A 20,490-nucleotide genomic window follows, 5' to 3' on the forward strand; every position below is an offset into this window, starting at 1 on the left:
AGTGGACTCAAAATATAATCAAATTCCATACTCCCTAGGTGAGTGATCCACAAATTGAAGAATAATTATATTGCAGAGGTTCTCTCACAGGAGTGAGAGTTTCGGGCCCCATGTCAAGCTCCCCAGCCTGGGGGTCTGGCACCAAGAAGACGAGCTCCCAGAGTATTTTGAAGGCCAGAGGGCCTAACTGCAGGAGCTCCATGGACTGGGGGAAATAGAGACTTCACTCTTAAAGGGTGCACACAAAATCTTACATGCACCTGAACCCAAGGCAAAAGCAGTAATTATTATAGATAAGAGCCTGGACCAGAACTACCTGCTGGTGTTGGAGAGTCTCCTGGAGAAGTGGTGGGTGGCTGCAGCTCACCCTGGGGATTTAGACACTGGTGGCAGACATACTTGGGAATAGTTGGCTGCATGAACATTGCTGCTGCTGCAGGCTGACATCTTGGATCATTAGTGCCAAGACCTGGCACCACCCAACGGCCTGTAGGCACCAGTGCTAGGACACTTTACAACTAAATGGGTGGGGACAGAACCCTACCCATCAAGAAATAATTGCCAAATTCTATTAAGTGGGCAGGGACACAGCCCCACCCATCAGCAGACAGGCTGCCTAAAGACTTCCTGAGCCAACAGATGCCTCTAGACATGCCCTTAGACACAGCCCTGCCACCAGAGGGCCAAGACCCAGCTCCACCCACCAGTGGGCAGGCACCGGCCCCTCCCACCAGGAAGCCTGCACAAGCCTCTAGACCAGCCTTACCCACTAGGGAACAGACACCAGAAGCAAGAAAATTACAATCCTGCAGCCTGCAGAACTACTCTGACAACACAGACCAGACCCTACCCTGGGACCAGTTGAGCCCTGGTCCTGTCCACTAGCAGCCCAATGCAACCTTTCGGACACCCCAGCCTCCATACCCAACCGTGTCTGGAACCAGCCCCTGTCACAAAATAACTGAAACAAGCTCTGGGATCCCTGGGGCCTGTAGTCAGACTCCAGGAACCAGCTCTGCCTGCCAATAGTCCAGAATTAACCCCAGGATCTGGCTTCATCTGCCAGGGAGTGGGACACAGCCCCAGAGTCTTCAGGACCCTGACTCTGCCCACCAGTGAGCCAGAACTAGTCCCGGGGCCCCCTAGGATTATGAAACCAGCCACTTCATGACCAGGCCCCCCTAAACAACAGCCAAGCAGCACTGGCACAGGTGCCTGGCAACCAATCAGACTAGGGGCCAACCAAGCCTATCAGATCACCCACAGTCAGCCCGCCACAACACAAAGACCCACACAGCCCTCTTAGGAGGAACTCCCCAACAGCATATACCTTAGGTGAAGAGAGAAGAGTCCACTGCTGAGATGCATAGGACACTTCCTATAGAGGGCCACTTCTCCAAGGTCAAGAAATGTAACTAAGCTACCATATACCTAAAAATACAAATAGCAACTCAGACAAAATGAAGCAGCAGACGAATATGTTCCAGATGAAGGAACAAGATGAAAACTCAGAAGAAGAACTAAGTGAAGTGGAGATAGGCACTTGAGAAACAAAATGACTATAAAGATGATCAAAGAACTTTGGAAGAGAATGAATGCACAGAGCAAGAAGTTAGGAGTTTTTTTAAAAAGAGTTAGAAAATATAAAGAACAAACAAACAGAGATGAAGAATATAGTAACAAATGAAAATTACACTAGAAGGAATAAATAGTAGACTAAATGATACAAGAATGAATCAGTTACGTGGAAGATGGAGTAGTGGAAGTCACTGTTGCCTAAAAGAAAAAAGAAAAAAAGAATGAAAAGAAATGAGGAGGAAACCTCTGGGACAACATCAAACACACTAATATCCACATTGTAGGGCTCCCAGAAAGAAAAGAGAAAGGTCCTAAGAAAATATATGAAGAGATAATAGCTGAAAAATTCCCTAACCTGTGAAAGGAAACTGTCACTCAAGTCCAGGAGGTGCAGAGTCTCATATAGGATGAACCCAAAGAGGAACTCACCAAGATACATTATAATAAAAATTACAAAAGTTAAAGATACAGAGAGAATATTAAAAGCAGCTGTGGGGGGAGGAGGAGTCAAGATGGAGGAAGAGTAGGAGGACATGGAATTCACCTCTCCCTAACTGGGCATCAAAAATATATCTACAGGAGTCAAGATGATGGACTAGGAGGATGCGGAGTTCGTGGCTCTGCACAACTAGGGCACCTACTGGGCACTGCTGGGGGATGATGGACACCTAAGGGGATGGGAGGAACCCCCGGGTGACCAGGCAAAATGTGGGAGGGAGGGAGGGAAGAGGAGAAGTAGAGGCAGGATGGGACTGGTGCCCCTGAGGGGCAGCTGGGGAAGGGGAAGGGGTCCCACACCTGGAGAGGGAAAGGGGGAGACAGTTGGGAGGGCAGAGGATCAGAAGGCAATATGGCCAGAGTTTCCTGTACCCACTTGGGCCCTGGGGAGCCTGCTGAGATCCTGGGCCTGATCCTCTGCCCAGCAAGGCCCCCTCCAGCCATGCAGGTCCTGAGGGAGTGGGAGGGAGGGAGCAGGGAGGAAAAGTAAAGGCCAGCTGGACAGGACTAGTGCCCCGAAGGGAGGCGTTCCCACACCAGGTGGGGCTCACCCATGGTTAGGAGATCAATGGGGACAGGCGAGACTCTTGGGAGAGCAGAGGAACAAAAGGGAGCACAGCCAGCGTTTCCCATGCCCACTTAGGCCCCAGGGCTAATCCTCCAGGCTCAGAGGCTCCCTCCAGCCACGGTGAGCCTAAACCCCGCCCACACAACCCCACCCAGGGCCTTACCTCCAAACTCCTGAACTCCTGCATTCTGAGGTCCCCCTCAGGCTGTGTGGCCTTTCCCCGCCCTCAGGTCCTGAACCTGGGCCCGGCCCCATGCTTAAACATCATCCCCACCTAGGCCCTGGCCCTACCCTAAGCCATGCCCCCATCTAAGTTCCATCCCTGCCAAAGCTCCACCCCCTACAAGCAAGGCTTTTACCAGATTCTTTTTTTTTTTTTTTTTTTTTTTGCCGTATGCGGGCCTCTCACGAACCTGTGTCCCCTGCATCGGCAGGCGGACTCTCAACCACTGTGCCACCAGGGAAGCCCCCAGATTCTTTTTTATTCTTTTAGGTTGTGGTTCTATTTTACTTTGTTGTTTTTGACCCATTTATATTTTAATTTTCAATTTTTAATTTTTCTAATTTTATTTTATTCTTTATACTTTATTATTGTTCTGCTCCTTTTGGCTTGTTCCCGCCCCCCACCCCCCACCCCATTTTCTTCTTTTTTCTGTTGTGGTTCTGTTTTACCTTGTGGTAGTTGTTTCACTTCTATTTTAATTTTTCCTAATATGTTTTTTATTTTTCTAATTTTATTTTATTTTTTATTCTTTCTTATTGTACTGCTTTAAATTTCTTTCCTTGGGCTTCCCTGGTGGCTCAGTGGTTGAGAATCTGCCTGCTAGTGCAGGGGACGCGGGTTCAAGCCCTGGTCTGGGAGGATCCCACATGCCGCGGAGCAACTAGGCCCGTGAGCCACAACTACTGAGCCTGTGCGTCTGGAGCCTGTGCTCCACAAGAGAGGTCGCGATAGTGAGAGGCCTGCGCACAGCGATGACGAGTGGCCCCCACTTGCCACAACTAGAGAAAGCCCTTGCACAGAAACGAAGACCCAACACAGCAAAAATAAATAAATTAATTAATAAACTCCTACCCCAACATCTTCTTTAAAAAAAAAAAAATTTCTTTCCTTTTGCTGCACTGCACAGTTTGCGTGATCTTGGTTCCCAGGCCAGGAGTCAGGCCTGACCTCCTGTGGTGGGAGCACCAAGTCCAAACTTCTGGACAAACAAAGAACCTCAGACCCTACGGAATATTTATCGGAGTGAGGTCTCCGAGATGTCCTCATCTCAGCACCAAGTCCCGGCTCTACCCAACAGCCTACAAACTCCAATGCTGGACGCCTCATGCCAAAAAATCCCAGTAACACAGGAATACAGCCCCACCCATCAAAAAAAAAGAGACAACAAAAAATATGCTACAAAGGAGCAAGATAAAAACCTACAAGACAAAATAAATGAAGAGGGAATAGGCAACCTATCCGAAAAAGAATTCAGAATGAATTCAGAAAAAGAATCAGAGTAAAGATGATCCAAAAACCTCAGAAACAGAATGAAGTCATAGATTGAAAAAATACTAGAAATGATTAACAAAGACCTAGAAGAGGAAATTCCCTGGTGGTGCAGTGGTTAAGAATCTGCCTACCAATGCAGGGGATATGGGTTCAAGTCCTGGTCTGGGAAGATCCGACATGCTTCCCAGAGCATGTCGGCCCCATCCGACACGGGCCAGGCAACTGAGCCCGTGTGCCACAACTATTGAGCTGGCACTCTAGAGCCTCCGAGCCACAACAACCGAGCCCACGTGCCACAACTACTGAAGCCCATGTGCCTAGAGCCCGTGTTCCACAAGAGAAGCCAACACAATGAGAAGTCCACGCACTGCAATGAAGAGTAGTCCTCACTCGCTGCAATTAGAGAAAGCCTGCGCAGAGCAACGAAGACCCAATGCAGCCAAAAATAGAAAGAAAAAAAAAGACCCAGAAGAACTAATGAACAAGCAAAGTGTGATGAACCACGCAATAACTGAAATGAAAAATACACTAGAAGGAATCAATAGTAGAATAACTGAGGCAGAAGAGCGAATAAGCGAGCTGGAAAATACAATGGTGGAAATAACTGCAGAGGAGCAGAATAAAGAAAAAAGAATGAAAAGAAGTGAGGACAGTCTGAGAGTCATCTGGGACAACATTAAATGCACCAACATTCGAATTATAGGGGTCCCAGAAGAAGAAGAGAAAGAGAAACGGTCTGAGAAATATTTTAAGAGATTATAGTCAAAACTTCCCTAACAAGGGAAAGGAAATAGCCACCCAAGTCCAGGAAATGCAGAGAGTTGCATACCAAGAGAAACACACCAAGACACATATTAATCAAACTAACAAAAATTAAATACAAAGGAAAAATATTAAAAGCATAAAGAGAAAAGCAACAAATAAAATACAAGGGAATCCCCATAAGGTTATCAGCTAATTTTTCAGCAGAAACTGCAAGCCAGAAGGGAGTGGCAGGATGTATTTAAAGTGATGAAAGGAAAAACTTACAACCAAGATTAATGTATCTAGCAAGGACCACATTGAGATTCAACAGAGAAATCAAAAGCTTTACAGACAAGCAAAAGCTAAGAGAATTCAGCACCACCAAACCAGCTTTACAACAAATGTTAGAAGTTATCTAGGCGGGAAAAACAAGAGAAAAAAAAAGACCCGCAAAAACAAACCAAAATCAATTAAGAAAATGGTAATAGGAACATACATATCGATAATTACCTTAAATGTAAATGGATTAAATGCTCCAACCAAAAGACACAGACTGGCTGAATGGATACAAAAAAGACGCATACATATGCTGTCTACAAGAGACCCATTTCAGACCTAGGGACACATACAACTGGAAAGGGAGGCAATGGAAAATGGTATTCCATGTAAATGGAAATCAAAAGAAAACTGGAGTAGCAATTATCATATCAGACAAAATAGACTTTAAAATAAAGACTCTTACAAGAGACAAAGGAGGACACTACATAATGATCAAAGGATTAATCCAAGAAGAAGATATAACAATTGTAAATAATTATGCACCCAACATAGGAGAACCTCAATACATAAGGCAAATACTAACAGCCATAAAAGGGGAAGTTGACAGTAACACAGTAAGAGTAGGGGACTTTAATACCCCACTTTCACCAATGGACAGATCATTCAAAATGAAAATAAATAAGGAAACACAAGCTTTAAATGACACATTAAACAAGATGGACTTAATTGATATTTACAGGATATTCCATCTAAAAACAACAGAATACACTTTCTTCTCAAGTGCTCATGGAACGTTCTCCAGGATAGATCATATCTTGGGTCACAAATCAGCTGTGGTAAATTTAAGAAAACTGAAATCATATCAAGTATCTTTTCCAACCACAACATAAGGAGACTAGATATCAATTACAGGAAAAATAAAATGTAAAAAATACAGTCACATGGAGGCTAAACAATACACTACTAAATAACCAAGAGATCACTGAAGAAATCAAAGAGAAAATAAAAAAATACCTAGAAACAAATGACAATGAAAACACAATGACTAAAACGTATGGGAAGTAGCAAAAGCAGTTCTAAGAGGGAAGTTTATAGCAATACAATCCTACCTCAAGAAAAAAAGAACAAATATCAAATAAAAAACCTAAACTTACACCTAAAGAAATTAAAGAAAGAAGAACAAAAATAACCCAAAGTTAGGAGAAGGAAAGAAATCATAAAGATCAGATCAGAAATAAATGAAGAAGAAGGAAATGATAGCAAAGATCAATAAAACTAAAAGCTTCTTCTTTGAGAAGATAAACAAAATTGATAAACCATTAGACACTCATCAAGAAAAAAAGGGAGAAGACTCAAATCAACAGAATTAGAAATGAAAAAGAGATAACAACTGATACAGCAGAAATATAAATAACAATGAGAGATTACTACAGGCAACTATATGCCAATAAAATGGACAACCTGGAAGAAATGGACAAATTCTTAGAAAAGCACAACCTTCCGAGACTGAACCAGTAAGAAATAGAAAATATAAACAGACCAATCCAAGCACTGAAATTGTAACTGTGATTAAATAAATCACAACAAACAGAAGCCCAGGTCAACAAACAGAAGCCCAGGACCAGATGGCTTCACAGGCAAATTCTATCAAACATTTAGAGAAGAGCTAACACCTATCCTTCTCAAACTCTTCCAATATATAGCAGAAGGAGGAAAACTCCCAAACTCTTTCTACGAGGCAACCATCACCCTGATACCAAAACAAGACAAAGATGTCACAGAAAAAGAAAACTACAGGCCAATATCACTGATGAATATAGATGCAAAAATCCTCAACGAAATACTAGCAAAGGGAATCCAACAGCACATTAAAGGGATCATACCATGATCAAGTGGGGTTTATCCCAGGAATGCAAGGATTCTTCAATATATGCAAATCAATGTTATACACCATATTAACAAACTGAAGTATAAAAACCATATGATAACCTCAGTAGATGCAGAAAAAGCTTCTGACTAAATTCAACACCGATTTATGATAAAAACCCACCATAAAGTACGCATAGAGGGGACCTACCTCAACATAATACAGGCCATATATGACAAACTGACAGCAAACATCGCCCTCAATGGTGAAAAACTAAAACCACTTCCACTAAGGTCAGGAGCAAGACAAGGCTGCCCACTTTCACTGCTATTATTCAACATAGTATTGGATGTTTTAGCCACAACAATCAAAGAAGAAAAAGAAATAAAATGAATCCAAAACGGAAAAGAAGAAATAAAACTGTCACTGTTTGCAGATGACATGATACTATACATAGAGAATCCTAAAGCTGCTATCAGAAAAGTACTAGAGCTAATCAATGAATTTGGTAAACTAGCAGGATACAAAATTACTGCACAGAAATCTCTTGCATTCCCATACACTAATGATGAAAAATCTTAAAGAGAAATTAAGGAAACACTCCCATTTACCACAATAACAAAAGGAATAAACTACCTAGTAATAAACCTACCTAAGCAGACAAAAACCTACCTAAGCAGACAAAACCTGTAACCTGTACGCAGGAAACTATAAGACACTGATGAAATTAATTAAAATGATACAAACAGATGGAGAGATATACCACCTTCTTGGATTGCAAGAATCAATGCTGTGAAAATGACTATACTACCCAAAGCAATCTACAGGTTCAATGCAATCCCTATCAAACTACCAAAGGCACTTTTCACAGAAGTGGAACAAAAAATTTCACAATGTGTAAGGAAACACAAAACACCCGAAATAGCCAAAGCAATCCTGAGAAAGAAAACAGAGCTGAAGGAATCAGGCTCCCAGACTTCAGACTATACTACAAAGCTACAGTAATCAAGACAGTATCGTACTGGCACAAAAACAGAAATATAGATTAATGTAACAGGATAGATAGCCCAGAGATAAACCCATGCACATATGGTCACCTTATCCTTCATAAAAGAGGCAAGAATATGCAATGGAGAAAAGACAGCCTCTTCAACAAGTAGTGCTGGGAAAACTGGATAGCTACATGTAAAAGAATGAAATTAGAACACTCCATAACACCACACACAAAAAAAACTCAAAATGGCTTAAAGACCTTAATGTAAGGCTAGACACTAAAAAACTCTTAGAGGAAAACATAGGCAGAACATTCTATGACATAAATCAGAGGAAGATCCTTTTTGACCCACCTCCTAGAGAAATGGAAATAAACACAAAAATAAACAAATGGGACGTAATGAAACTTAAAAGCTTTTGCACAGCAAAGGAAACCATAAACAAGATGAAAAGACAGCCCTCAGAATGGGAGAAAATATTTGCAAATGAAGCAACTGACAAAGGATTCATCTCCAAGATATACAAGCAGCTCATGCAGCTCAATAACAAAAAAACAAACAACCCAATCCAAAAATGGGCAGAAGACCTAAATAGACATTTCTCCAAAGAAGATATACAGATTGCCAATAAACACATGAAAGAATGCTCAACATCACTAATCATTAGAGACATGCAAATCAAAACTACAATGTGGTATCACCTCACACCAGTCAGAATGGCTATCATCAAAAAATTTACAAACAGTAACTGCTGGAGAGGGTATGTAGAAAAGGGAACCTTCTTGCATTGTTGGTGGGAATGTAAACTGATACAGCCACTACGGAGAACAGTATGGAGGTTCTGTAAAAAACTAAAAATAGAACTATCATATGACCCAGCAATCCCACTACTGGGCATATACCCTGAGAAAACCATAATTCGAAAGGAGTCATGTACCAAATTGTTTATTGCAGCTCTATTTAGAATAGCCAGGACATGGGAGCAACCTAAGTGTCCATCAACAGATGAATGGATAAAGAAGATGTGGCATATATACAATGGAATATTACTCAGACATAAAAAGAAATGAAATTGAGTTATTTGTAGTGAGGTGCGTGGACCTAGAGTCTGTCATACTGAGTGAAGTAAGTCAGAAAGAGAAAAACAGATATTGTATACTAACACATATATATGGAGTCTAAAAAAGGAAATGGTTCTGAAGAACCTAGGGGCAGGACAGCAGTAAAGACACAGATGTAGAGAATGGACTTGAGAACATGGTGAGGGGGAAGGGTAAGCTGTGACAAAGTGACAGAGTGGCATTGACATATATACACTACCAAATGTAAAATAGTTATTGGGAAGCAGCTGCATAGCACAGGGAGTTATGCTTGATGCTTTGTGACAAACTAGAGGGTTGGGATAAGGAGGGTGGGAGGGAGACGCAAGAGGGAGGGCACATGGTGTTATATGTATATGTATAGCTGATTCACTTTGCTACACAGCAGAAACTAACACAACACTGTAAAGCAATTATACTCCAATAAAGACGTTAAAAAAAGTCAAAGATTACACAAACAGATAGAGAGATATACCATGCTCCTGGATTGGAAGAATCAATATTTTGAAAATGACTATATGACCCAAACCAACCTACAGGTTCAATGCAATCCCTATCAAATTACCAATGGCATTTTTCACAGAATTAGACAAAAAAATTACAGAATTTTTATGGAAACACAGAAGACCCCGAATAGCCAAAGCAATCTTGAGGAAGAAAATCAAAGCTGGAGGAATCAGGCTTCCCGACTTCATACTATAATACAAAGCTACAGTAATCAACACAGTATGGTACTGGCACAAAATCAGAAATATGGGTCAATGGTACACAATAGAAATCCCAGAGACAAACCCATACACCTATGGTCACCTAAGCTATGACAAAGGAGGCAAGAATACACAATGGAGACAAGACAGCCTCTTCAATAAACTGTGCTGGGAAAACTGGACGGCTACATGTAAAAGAATGAAATTAGAACACTCCCTAACACCATACACAAAAATAAACTCAAAATGGATTAAAAACCTAAATGTAAGGCCAGACACTATCAAACTCTTAGAGGAAAACACAGGCAGAATGCTCTATGACATAAATCACAGCCCGATCCCTTTTGATCCACGTCTTAGAGAAATGGAAATAAAAACAACAATAAACAAGTGGGACCTAAGGAAACTTAAAAGCTTTTGCACAGCAAAGGAAACCAAACACAAGATGAAAAGACAACCCTCAGAATGGGAGAAAGTATTTGCAAATGAAACAACTGACAAAGGATTAATCTCCAAAATTTATAAGCAGCTCATGTAGCTCAATATCAAAAAAACAAACAACCCAATCCAAAAATGGGCAGAAGGGACTTCCCTGGTGGCTCAGTAGTTAGGAACTCACCTGCCAATGCAGGGGACACAGGTTCGAGCCCTGGTCTGGGACGATCGCACATGCCACGGAGCAACTAAGCCCGTGTGCCACGACTACTGAGCCTGCGCTCTAGAGCCTGTGAGTCACAACTACTGAGCCAACGTGCCACAACTACTGAAGCCTGCACGCCTAGAGCCTGTGCTTTGCAACAAGATAAGCCACTGCAATGAGAAGCCTGCACACTGCAACGAAGAGCAGCCCCCGCTTGCTGCAAACAGAGAAAGCCCACGTGCAGCAATGAAGACCCAATGCAGCCAAAAATAAATTTAAAAATATTTAAAAAATAACAACAAAAATGGGCAGAAGACCTAAATAGACATTTCTCCAAAGAAGATATACAGATTGCCAACAAACACATGAAAGGATGCTCAACATCATTAATCATTAGAGAAATGCAAATCAAAACTACAATGAGGTATCACCTTATACCAGTCAGAATGGCCATCATCAAAAAATCTACAAACAATAAATGTTGGAGAGGGTGTGGAGAAAAGGCAACCCTCTTGCACTGTTGGTGGGAATGTAAATTGATACAGCCACTATGGAGATCAGTATGGAGGTTCCTTAAAAAACTGAAAATAGAACTATCATATGACCCAGCAATCCCACTACTGGGCATATACCCCGAGTAAACCAGAATTCAACAAGAGTGATGTACGAAAATGTTCATTGCAGCGCTATTTACAATAGCCAGGACATGGAAGCAACCTAAGTGTCCATCAACAGATGAATGAATAAAGAAGATGTGGCACATATATACAATGCAGTATAAAAAGAAATGAAATTGAGTTATTTGTAGTGAGGTGGATGGACCTAGAGTCTGTCATACAGAGTGAAGTAAGTCAGAAAGAGAAAAACAATTACCATATGCTAACACATATATATGGAATTTTTTTAAAAAAAGGTCATGAAGAAACTATGGGTAAGATGGGAATAAGGCGCAGATCTACCAGAGAATGGACTTGAGGATACGGGTAGGGGGAAGGGTAAGCTGGGACAAAGTGAGAGAGTGGCATGGACATATATTCACTATCAAATGTAAAATAGATAGCTAGTGGGAAGCAGCCACATAGCACAGGGAGATCAGCTCGGTGCTTTGTGACCACCTAGAGGGGTGGGATAGGGAGGATGGGAGGGAGGGAGAGGCAAGGGGGAGGAGATATCGGGACATCTGTATAACTGATTCACTTTGTTATAAACCAGAAACTAAAACACCATTGTAAAGTAATTATACTCCAATAAAGATGTTTAAAAAAAGTTAAAAATAAAAGATCAGATACTATAAAACTCTTAGAGGAAAACATAGGAAAAACCCTCTTTGACATAAAACACAGCAAGATCTTTTATGATCCACCTCCTAGCATAATGAAAATAAAAAGAAAAATAAGTGAATGGGACCCAATGAAAGTTTAAAGCTTTTGCACAGCAAAGGAAACCATAAGCAAGATGAAGACAACCCACAGAATTGGAGAAAATATTTGTAAATGAAGCAATGGACAAAGGATTAATCTCCAAAATATACAAAGAGCTTATGCAGCTCAATATCAGGAAAACAAACAACCCAATTAAAAAATGGGAGGGAATCCTAAATAGACATTTCACCAAAGAAGATATACAGCTGGCCCAGAGCCACATGAAAAGACGCTTAACGTCACTAATTATTAGAGAAATGCAAATCAAACCTACAATGAGTTATCACCTCACCCCAGTCAGAATGGCCACCATCAAAGAATCTACAAGCAATAAATATTGGAGAGGGTGCGGAGAAAAAGGGAAACCTATTGCACTGTTGGTGGGGATGCAAATTGATACAGCCACTGTGGAGAACAGTATGGAGGTTCATTAAAAAACTAAAAAGAACTAGCATATGACACAGCAATCCCACTACTGAACATATACCCTGAGAAAACCATAATTCAAAATTACACATGTACCCCAATGTTCATTGCTGCACTATTTAGAATAGCCAGGATATTGAATCAACCTGAATCTACATCGACAGATGAATAAAGAAAATGTGGTACATATATATAATGCAATATCACTCAGCCATAAAAAGAAATTAAACTGGGTCATTTGTATAGATGTGGATGGACTTAAAGTCTGTCATACAAAGTGAAGTAAGAAAAACAAATATCGTATATTAACGCATATATGTGGAATCTAGAATAATGGTACAGATGAACGTGTTTGTAGGGCAGGAATAAAAACACAGACATAGAGAATGGATGTGTCAGCACCTGCAGGGCAGGGGAGGGTGGGATGATTTGGGACATTAGGTTTCACATAAATACACTACAATGTGTAAAATAGATAGTTGGACCTGCTGTACAGCACAGGAAGCTCAGCTTGGTGCTCTGTGATGACCTAGATGGGTGGGATGGGTGGGAGGTCCAAGAGTGAGCAGATATATGTATACAGATGGCTGATTTAGAAACCAACACAACATTGTAAAGCAATTATACTCCAACTTAAAAAAATAAATATTAAAAAAAAAGAATATATCTACGATGGAACAATACACACAGAGCACCTGCTGAACACTAGCAGAGGACCTCAAACCCCTTAAAGGACAAGAAAGATCCCTGTGTAACCGGGTAGGATGAAAGAAAGAAGAAAGGAAAAGGAAGAGGAGAAGAAGCAAGATGGGAGCTGCAGCCCTGGGGGTATCTGAAGGACAGGAGAGGTTCCCACACCTGGGGAAGATCCTCAATGGCAGGGAGATTAACTGGGACAGAAGGGGAGCTTCAGGGGCTCAGAGGAGAGTGCAGCAACTGGTTTGTGACAAGCAGGACAGAGTGAGACCTACATAGATTATTGTGCCATAGCCCTGCACACCCCAGCCTGAGACATGTCCACTAGTGTGGACAGAGGCTGAGTGTTTGGAACGCAGGGTTTGGAGAGTAGACCTGGGGAGGGGACTGCTGTTGGCTGCAAGGAGACAGCCCGAGGGGATGGGAGTGATGAGCTTCACAACTGGGAATGCTCATGGAGGAAGCCTAGACCACCATAGAAGCGAAGCGCTATTGTTGAATGATGTGTAAAGGGTGGGGCTACCATTGCAGCCTCTCTCTTCACGTGCTGGCCCCTGCCTCTGCAGGTACTGGAAGGGCTCCTGCCAGGGAGGGCCCTCGCATCCCTGGCTGCTCACTCTTCCTCCCCACCCTGTCCTTGCTGGGGTGGGCTAGGGTGATCCAGGACAGTCTCGGGAGCAGACGCCTGTGGCTGGAACACACACAGAGGTGGGGCTGAAACCACAGCTGAGCCCCAGGGGCTGTGCAACTAAGGAAGAAGAGCTGAAATCTCTCTTCACAGCTGCACAAACCGCAGATTTACACCACTGCCAACAGCTTTGTAAACTTATCACCTGCAGAACATCTGAACTGACAACGAGTGCTCCTGCAGCCAAGGTGGGTCTAGCTTTAGCAACTGTGGAATTTGTGGGCCTATACCCTAGGGGGTTGGGCCCGGTCAGTCTGAGCTGCCCCAGCAGCAACCACAGTGGGTGCAGATCCATGATTATTGCAATCCTGGGACCAGACTTCAGTGGATCTATGCTGGTGGTCTGGAAAAAACAAAACCTGAGAGGCACCAAGGCCAACTGCCAGCATACCCATGGTTAAGGTGGTTCTGAGAGCAGTGTCTACAGCAGTGTAATCTGAGAGCTTGGACAACGGGTGAAAGGTGACACAGCAGAGCACACCCACAGGTGAATGGCTCCAGAGGAGGAATAATCTGTGGCTTCTCTCCAGTGGGAGTGCTCCAATCCTGGGAGTGCTCACACCAAAGATCAAAAACACAGCTAAGAAACAGACCTGGGCGCATCTATTCCAACAACTAGGGAGCAGACCCCACCCCTTACAGTGCAGTGACAAAGGGAGCCCCTGCTGAATATCCAGCACAGGCTCTGGACGCCACAACATAAGTCACCCCTCCTATCAAGGGGATAACAGCCAGCATATATACTGTGGAGGAAGGTGGCATAGGGCTTCCCTGGTGGTGCAGTGGTTGAGAGTCCTCCTGCCAATGCAGAGGACGCGGGTTTGTGCCCCGGTCCGGGAAGATCCCACATGCCACGGAGCGGCTAGGCCCGTGAGCCACGGCCGCTGAGCCTGCGCGTCCGGAGACTGTGCTCCACAACGGGAGAGGCCACAACAGTGAGAAGCCCGCATACCGCAAAAAAAAAACAAAAAAGGTGGCATACATCTATACTAAGAACAGCCCTCATACCAAAAGTATTAAATCCCCACAGCCTGCACAGGTATGTTCCCAAATAAAAATAGCCCTCCAAGACAGTCTGAGGGTCTGGCATCAGGATGAAGAACTCCCAGAGCATTTAGCCTTGAAGTCCAGCTAGGCTTCAGTGCAGGAGCTCCACAGGGTTTGGGGAAACAGAGACTCCACTCTTGGGTGGGGCACACAAGGCCTCATGTGCACAGGCACCAAGCACAAAGCAGTACCTCCACAGGAACCTGGGCTAGATCTAGCTAGGGGTCTTGGAAGGTCCGCTGTGGAGGCGAAGGTCAGCTGTAGATCACTGTGGGGGAAAGGAAAAGGGTAGCAGAGGCCCCAGGGAATATTGATTACTGGAGCTCTGCACTTTGGCAGCAAGACCTGGCCCCACCCAACAACCTGCAGGATCCAATGCTGGAAGGCCTTAGGTCAAACAACCAGCAGGATAGGAGCACAGACCCACCCATTAGCAGACAGGGTGCTGAAAGCCACACTGAACTTAAAGTCATCTATAAACACACCCCAGCCAACCAGAGGGACAAAACCAAGCTCCACCTACCAGAGGGCAGGCACCAGTCCCTCCCACCAGGACCCCTACACAAGACCCTGGACTAACCTTACTCAGCAGGGGACAGACAGTAGAAGCAAGTGGAACTATGATCCTGCAGCCTGCAGAAAGGATACCACAAACAAAGAAAGACAAAATGAAACAACAGAGAAATATGCTGCAGATGAAGGAACAAGAAAAAAACACACAAGAACAACTAAATGAAGAGGAGATAGGCAATCTACCTGAAAAAGGATTCACAGAGTAATGGTAGTAAAGGTGATTCAAGATCTTGGAAAAAGAATGGAGGCACAGACCAAAAAGATACAAGAAATGTTTAACATAGATGTAAAACACTTATAAAACACCCAGATGAACAACACAATAACTGAAGTGAAAAACACACTAGAAGGAATCAATCACAGAATAACTGAGGCAGAAGAATGAATAAGTGAGCTTGAAGACAGAGTGGTGAAAATCACTGCCACAAAACAGAATAAAGAAAACAGAATGAAAAGAAAAGAGGACAGTCTCAGAGACCTCTGGGACAACATTAAACACACCAACATCCGCATTATAGGGGTCCCAGAAGAAAAAGAGAAAGGGAGAGAACCTGAGAAAATATTTTAAGAAATTATAGCCATAATGTACCTAACATGGAAAAGGAAAAGTCACCCAAGTCCAGGAAATGCAGAGTCCCATATAGGATAAACCCAAGGAGGAACACACATATTAATCAAACTGACAAAAATTAAATACAAAGAAAAAATATTAGAAGCAACACGGGAAAAGCAACAAATAACATACAAGATAATCCCCAAAAGGTTATCAGCTGATTTTTCAGCAGAAACTCTTCAGGCCAGAGGGAGTGGCAGGATATACTTAAAGTGATGAAAGGGAAAAACTACAACCAAGAATACTCTACCCACCAAGGCTCTCATTCAGATTTGACAGAGAAATCAAAGCTTTACAGACAAGCAAAAGCTAAGAGAATTCAGTACCACCAAACTAGCCTTACAACAAATGCTAAAGGAACTTCTCTGGGGGTAGGGGGAAGAGGGCAGAACTAGAAACAAGAAAATCACAAGTGGAAAATCTCACTGGTAGAGGAAAACATAAAGTAACAGTAGGAAATCATCCACACACAAATATAATATTAAAACCAGCAACCATGAGAAGAGGAGAGTACAAATGCAGGAAATGGGAATTGCGTTTGAAACTAAGAGACCAGCAACATAAAACAACCTTGCACATATATAGACTGCTATATCGAAACCTCCTGCGACCTACAAACCAAAAAACTACAATAGACACACACATACAAAAGAAAAAGCAACCCAAACACCACACTAAAGATAGTCATCAAACCACAATAGAAAACAGAAGAAAGGAAGAAAGAAGGTCAACAAAAATCCAAAACAATCAAGAAAATGGCAATAGGAACATACATATCAATAATGACCTTAAATGTAAGTGGATTCAATGCTCCAACCAAAAGGCATAGACTGGCTGAATGGATACAAAAAAAGGCCCATATATATGCTGTCTACAAGGGAACCGCTTCAGACCTAGGTATACATACAGAATGAAAGTGAGGGTATGGAAAAAGGTATTCCATGCAAATTGAAATCAAAAAAAAGCTGGAGTAGCAATACCCACATCAGATAAAAGAGACTTTAGGGCTTCCCTGGTGGCACAGTGGTTAAGAATCCACCTGCCAATGCAGAGGACATGGGTTTGAGCCCTGGTCAGGAAGATCCCACACGCCATGGAGCAACTAAACCTGTGTGCCACAACTACTGAGTCTGTGCTCTAGAGCCCACAAGCCACAACTAGTGAGCCCACATGCCACAACTACCGAAGCCCACGCACCTAGAGCCCATGCTCTGCAACAGGACAAGCCACCACAATGAAAAGCCCGTGCACTGCAACAAAGAGTAGCCTCCACTCACCACAATGAGAGAAAGCTTATGCACAGCAACAAAGACCCAATGCAGCCAAAAATAAATAAATAAATTTATTAAAAAAAGAGACTTTAAAATAAAGACTGTTATAAGAGACAAAAAAGGATACTACAAAATGATCAAAAGGATCAATCCAAGAAGAAGATATAACATTTGTAAATATATATGCACACAATAGGAGCACTTCAATACATAAGGCAAATGCTAACAACCATAAAAGGGGAAATCGACAGTAATAGAATAATAGCGAGGGACTTTAACAACCCACTTTCACCAATGGACAGATCATCCAGACAGAAAATAAATAAGGAAACCAAGGCTTTAAATGACACATTAGAGCAGATGGACTTAATTGATATTTACAGGGCATTCCATCCAAAGGCAGCAGAATACACTTTCTTCTCAAGTGCACATGGAACATTCTCCAGGATAGATCACATCTTGGGCCACAAATCAAGCCTCAGTAAATTTAAGAAAATTGAAATTGTATCAAGCATCTTTTCTGCCCAAAATGCTACGAGATTAGAAATCAAAAAAAAAAAACAAAACAAAAAAACTCTAAAAAACACAAACACATGGAGGCTAAATAATATGTTACTAAACAACCAACGGATCACTGAAGAAATCAAAGAGGAAATCAAAAAATACCTAGACACAAAAGAAAATGAAAACACAACGCTCCAAAACTTTTGGGACATAACAAAAGCTGTTCTAAGAAGGTAGTTTATAGCAATAAATCTTACCTCAGGAAATAAGAGAAATCTCAAATAAAAACCTAACCTTAGGCTTCCCTGGTGGCCCAGTGGTTGAGAGTCTGCCTGCCAATGCAGGAGACGCGGGTTCATGCCCTGGTCTGGGAAGATTCCACATGCCGCGGAGCGGCTGGGCCTGTGAGCCATGGCTGCTGAGCCTGCGCGTCCAGAGCCTGTGCTCGGCAATGGGAGAGGCCACAACAGTGAGAGGCCCGCGTACCGCAAAAAAACCCCCCAAAACAAAAAAAACCTAACGTCATACCTAAAGTAACTAGAGAAAGAAGAACAAACGAAACCCAAAGTTAGTAGAAGAAAATAAATCATAAAGATGAGAGCAGAAATAAATGAAATGGACATGAAGAAAACAATAGAAAAGATCAATGAAACTAAAAGCTGGTTCTTTGAAAAGATAAACAAAATTAATAAACCTTTTAGCCAGACTCATCAAGACAAAAAGTAAAGGGCCTAAATAAGTAACGTTAGAAATGAAAAAGGAGAAGTTACAACAAACACCACAGAAATACAAAGGATCATAAGAGACTACTGTGAGCAAATGTACACCAATAAAACAGACAACCTAGAAGAAATGTACAATAAGAAAGGTACAATCACCCAAGACTGAACCAGGAAGAAATGGAAAATACGAACAGACCAATTACCCGTACTGAAATTGAGCCTGTAATTTAAAAATTCCCAACAAACAAAAGTCCAGGACCAGATGGCTTCACAGGCGAATTCTACCAAACATTTAGAGAAGAGATAACAACTATCCTTCTGAAACTCTTTCAAAAAATTACAGAGGAAGGAACACCCCCAAGCTCATTCTATGAGGCCACCATCACCGGGATAAGAAAACCAGACAAAGATACAAAAAAAAGACAGTTACAGGCCAATATCACTGATAAACACAGACACCATGATACTCAACAAAATACTAGCAAACTGAATCCAACAATACATTAAAATGATCATACACTATGCTCAAGTGGGATTTATCCCAGAAATGCAAGGATTTTTTTCAATATCTACAAATCAATCAATGTGATACACCACATTAACAAGTTGAAGAATAAAAACCATATGATCATCTCAATAGGTCCAGAAAAAGCTTTTGATAAAATCCAACACCATTTATGATAAAAACTCTCCAGAAAGTGGGCATAGAGAGAACACACCTCAACATAATAAAGGCCATATATGACAAACACACAGCTAACATCATACTGAATGGTGAAAAGCTCAAAGCATTCCTTCTAAGATCAGGAACGAGACAAGGATGTCAACTCTTGCCACTCTAATTCAACATAACAGCAATTTTTTTTTGATCCATCTCCTAGAGTAATGGAAATAAAAGCAAAAATCAACACATGGGACATAATTAAACTTAAGAACTTTTGCATGGCAAAAGAAACCATAAACATAATGAAAAGAAAACCTATGGAACGGGAGAAACTATTTGCAAATGATGCAAATGACAACGGATTAATTTCCAAAATATACATACAGCTCAATATCAAAAAAACCCAAACAACCCAATCAAAAAATGGGCAGAAGATCTAAATAAACATTTCTCCAAAGAAGGCATATAGATGGCCAGCAGGCACATGAATACACACATACACACACACACAATGGAATATTAACTCAGCCAGAAAAAAGAATGAAATAATGCCACTTGCAGCAGCATAGATGGACCCAGAGATTATCATACTAAGTAAAATAAGTCAGACAGAGAAAGACAAATATCACAGGACATCACTTATATGTGGGATGTAAAAAAATGATACAAATGAACTTATTTACAAAACAGAAATAGACTCACAAGGCATAGAAAACAAATTTATGGTTACCAAAGGGAAAGTTGGTGGTGGGGAGGGATAAATTAGGAGTTTGGGAATAACAGATACACTGCTATGTGTAAAATAGATTAACAACAAGGACCTACTGTATAGCACAGGTAACTACATTCAATATCTTGTATTAACCTATAATGAAAAATTTTCTGTAGAAGAATAAACGTATGTAACTGAATCACTTTGCTGTATAGCTGAAACTAACGCAACATTGTAAGTCAACTATACTTAAATTAAAAAATAAACTCTGCTCCTGTAAAACTCTGTCCTCACCCCTTCCACTTATTGATGTAATAAAACATCTATATACATTGTGTGTCCAAAAACCTAAGCTTAATCATTTTTTATAACACATTAAATCTCTCAAATCATGTAGTAACAAAATGTGGAGTTACTAACCAAAGTTACAATAGTAGCTTTTAGACTAATACTTTTTAATGTATTAGTCTCTTAAATCATATTGAAAACAGAATGTGGATTTACAAACTATTTTTACAATAATACTAGCTTTTATAATTACCTATGTATTTACCTTTACTGAAATCTTTATTTCTTCATATGGCTTTGAGTTACTGTCTAGTGTTCTTTCGCTTCAACCTGCAGGACTCTGTTTAGCATTATTTGAAGGGCAAGTCTAATGGTAATGAACTATCTCATCTTTTAC

Source organism: Lagenorhynchus albirostris, chromosome 2 (assembly GCF_949774975.1).
Source record: "Lagenorhynchus albirostris chromosome 2, mLagAlb1.1, whole genome shotgun sequence".
NCBI classification, from domain to species: Eukaryota; Metazoa; Chordata; class Mammalia; order Artiodactyla; family Delphinidae; genus Lagenorhynchus; species Lagenorhynchus albirostris.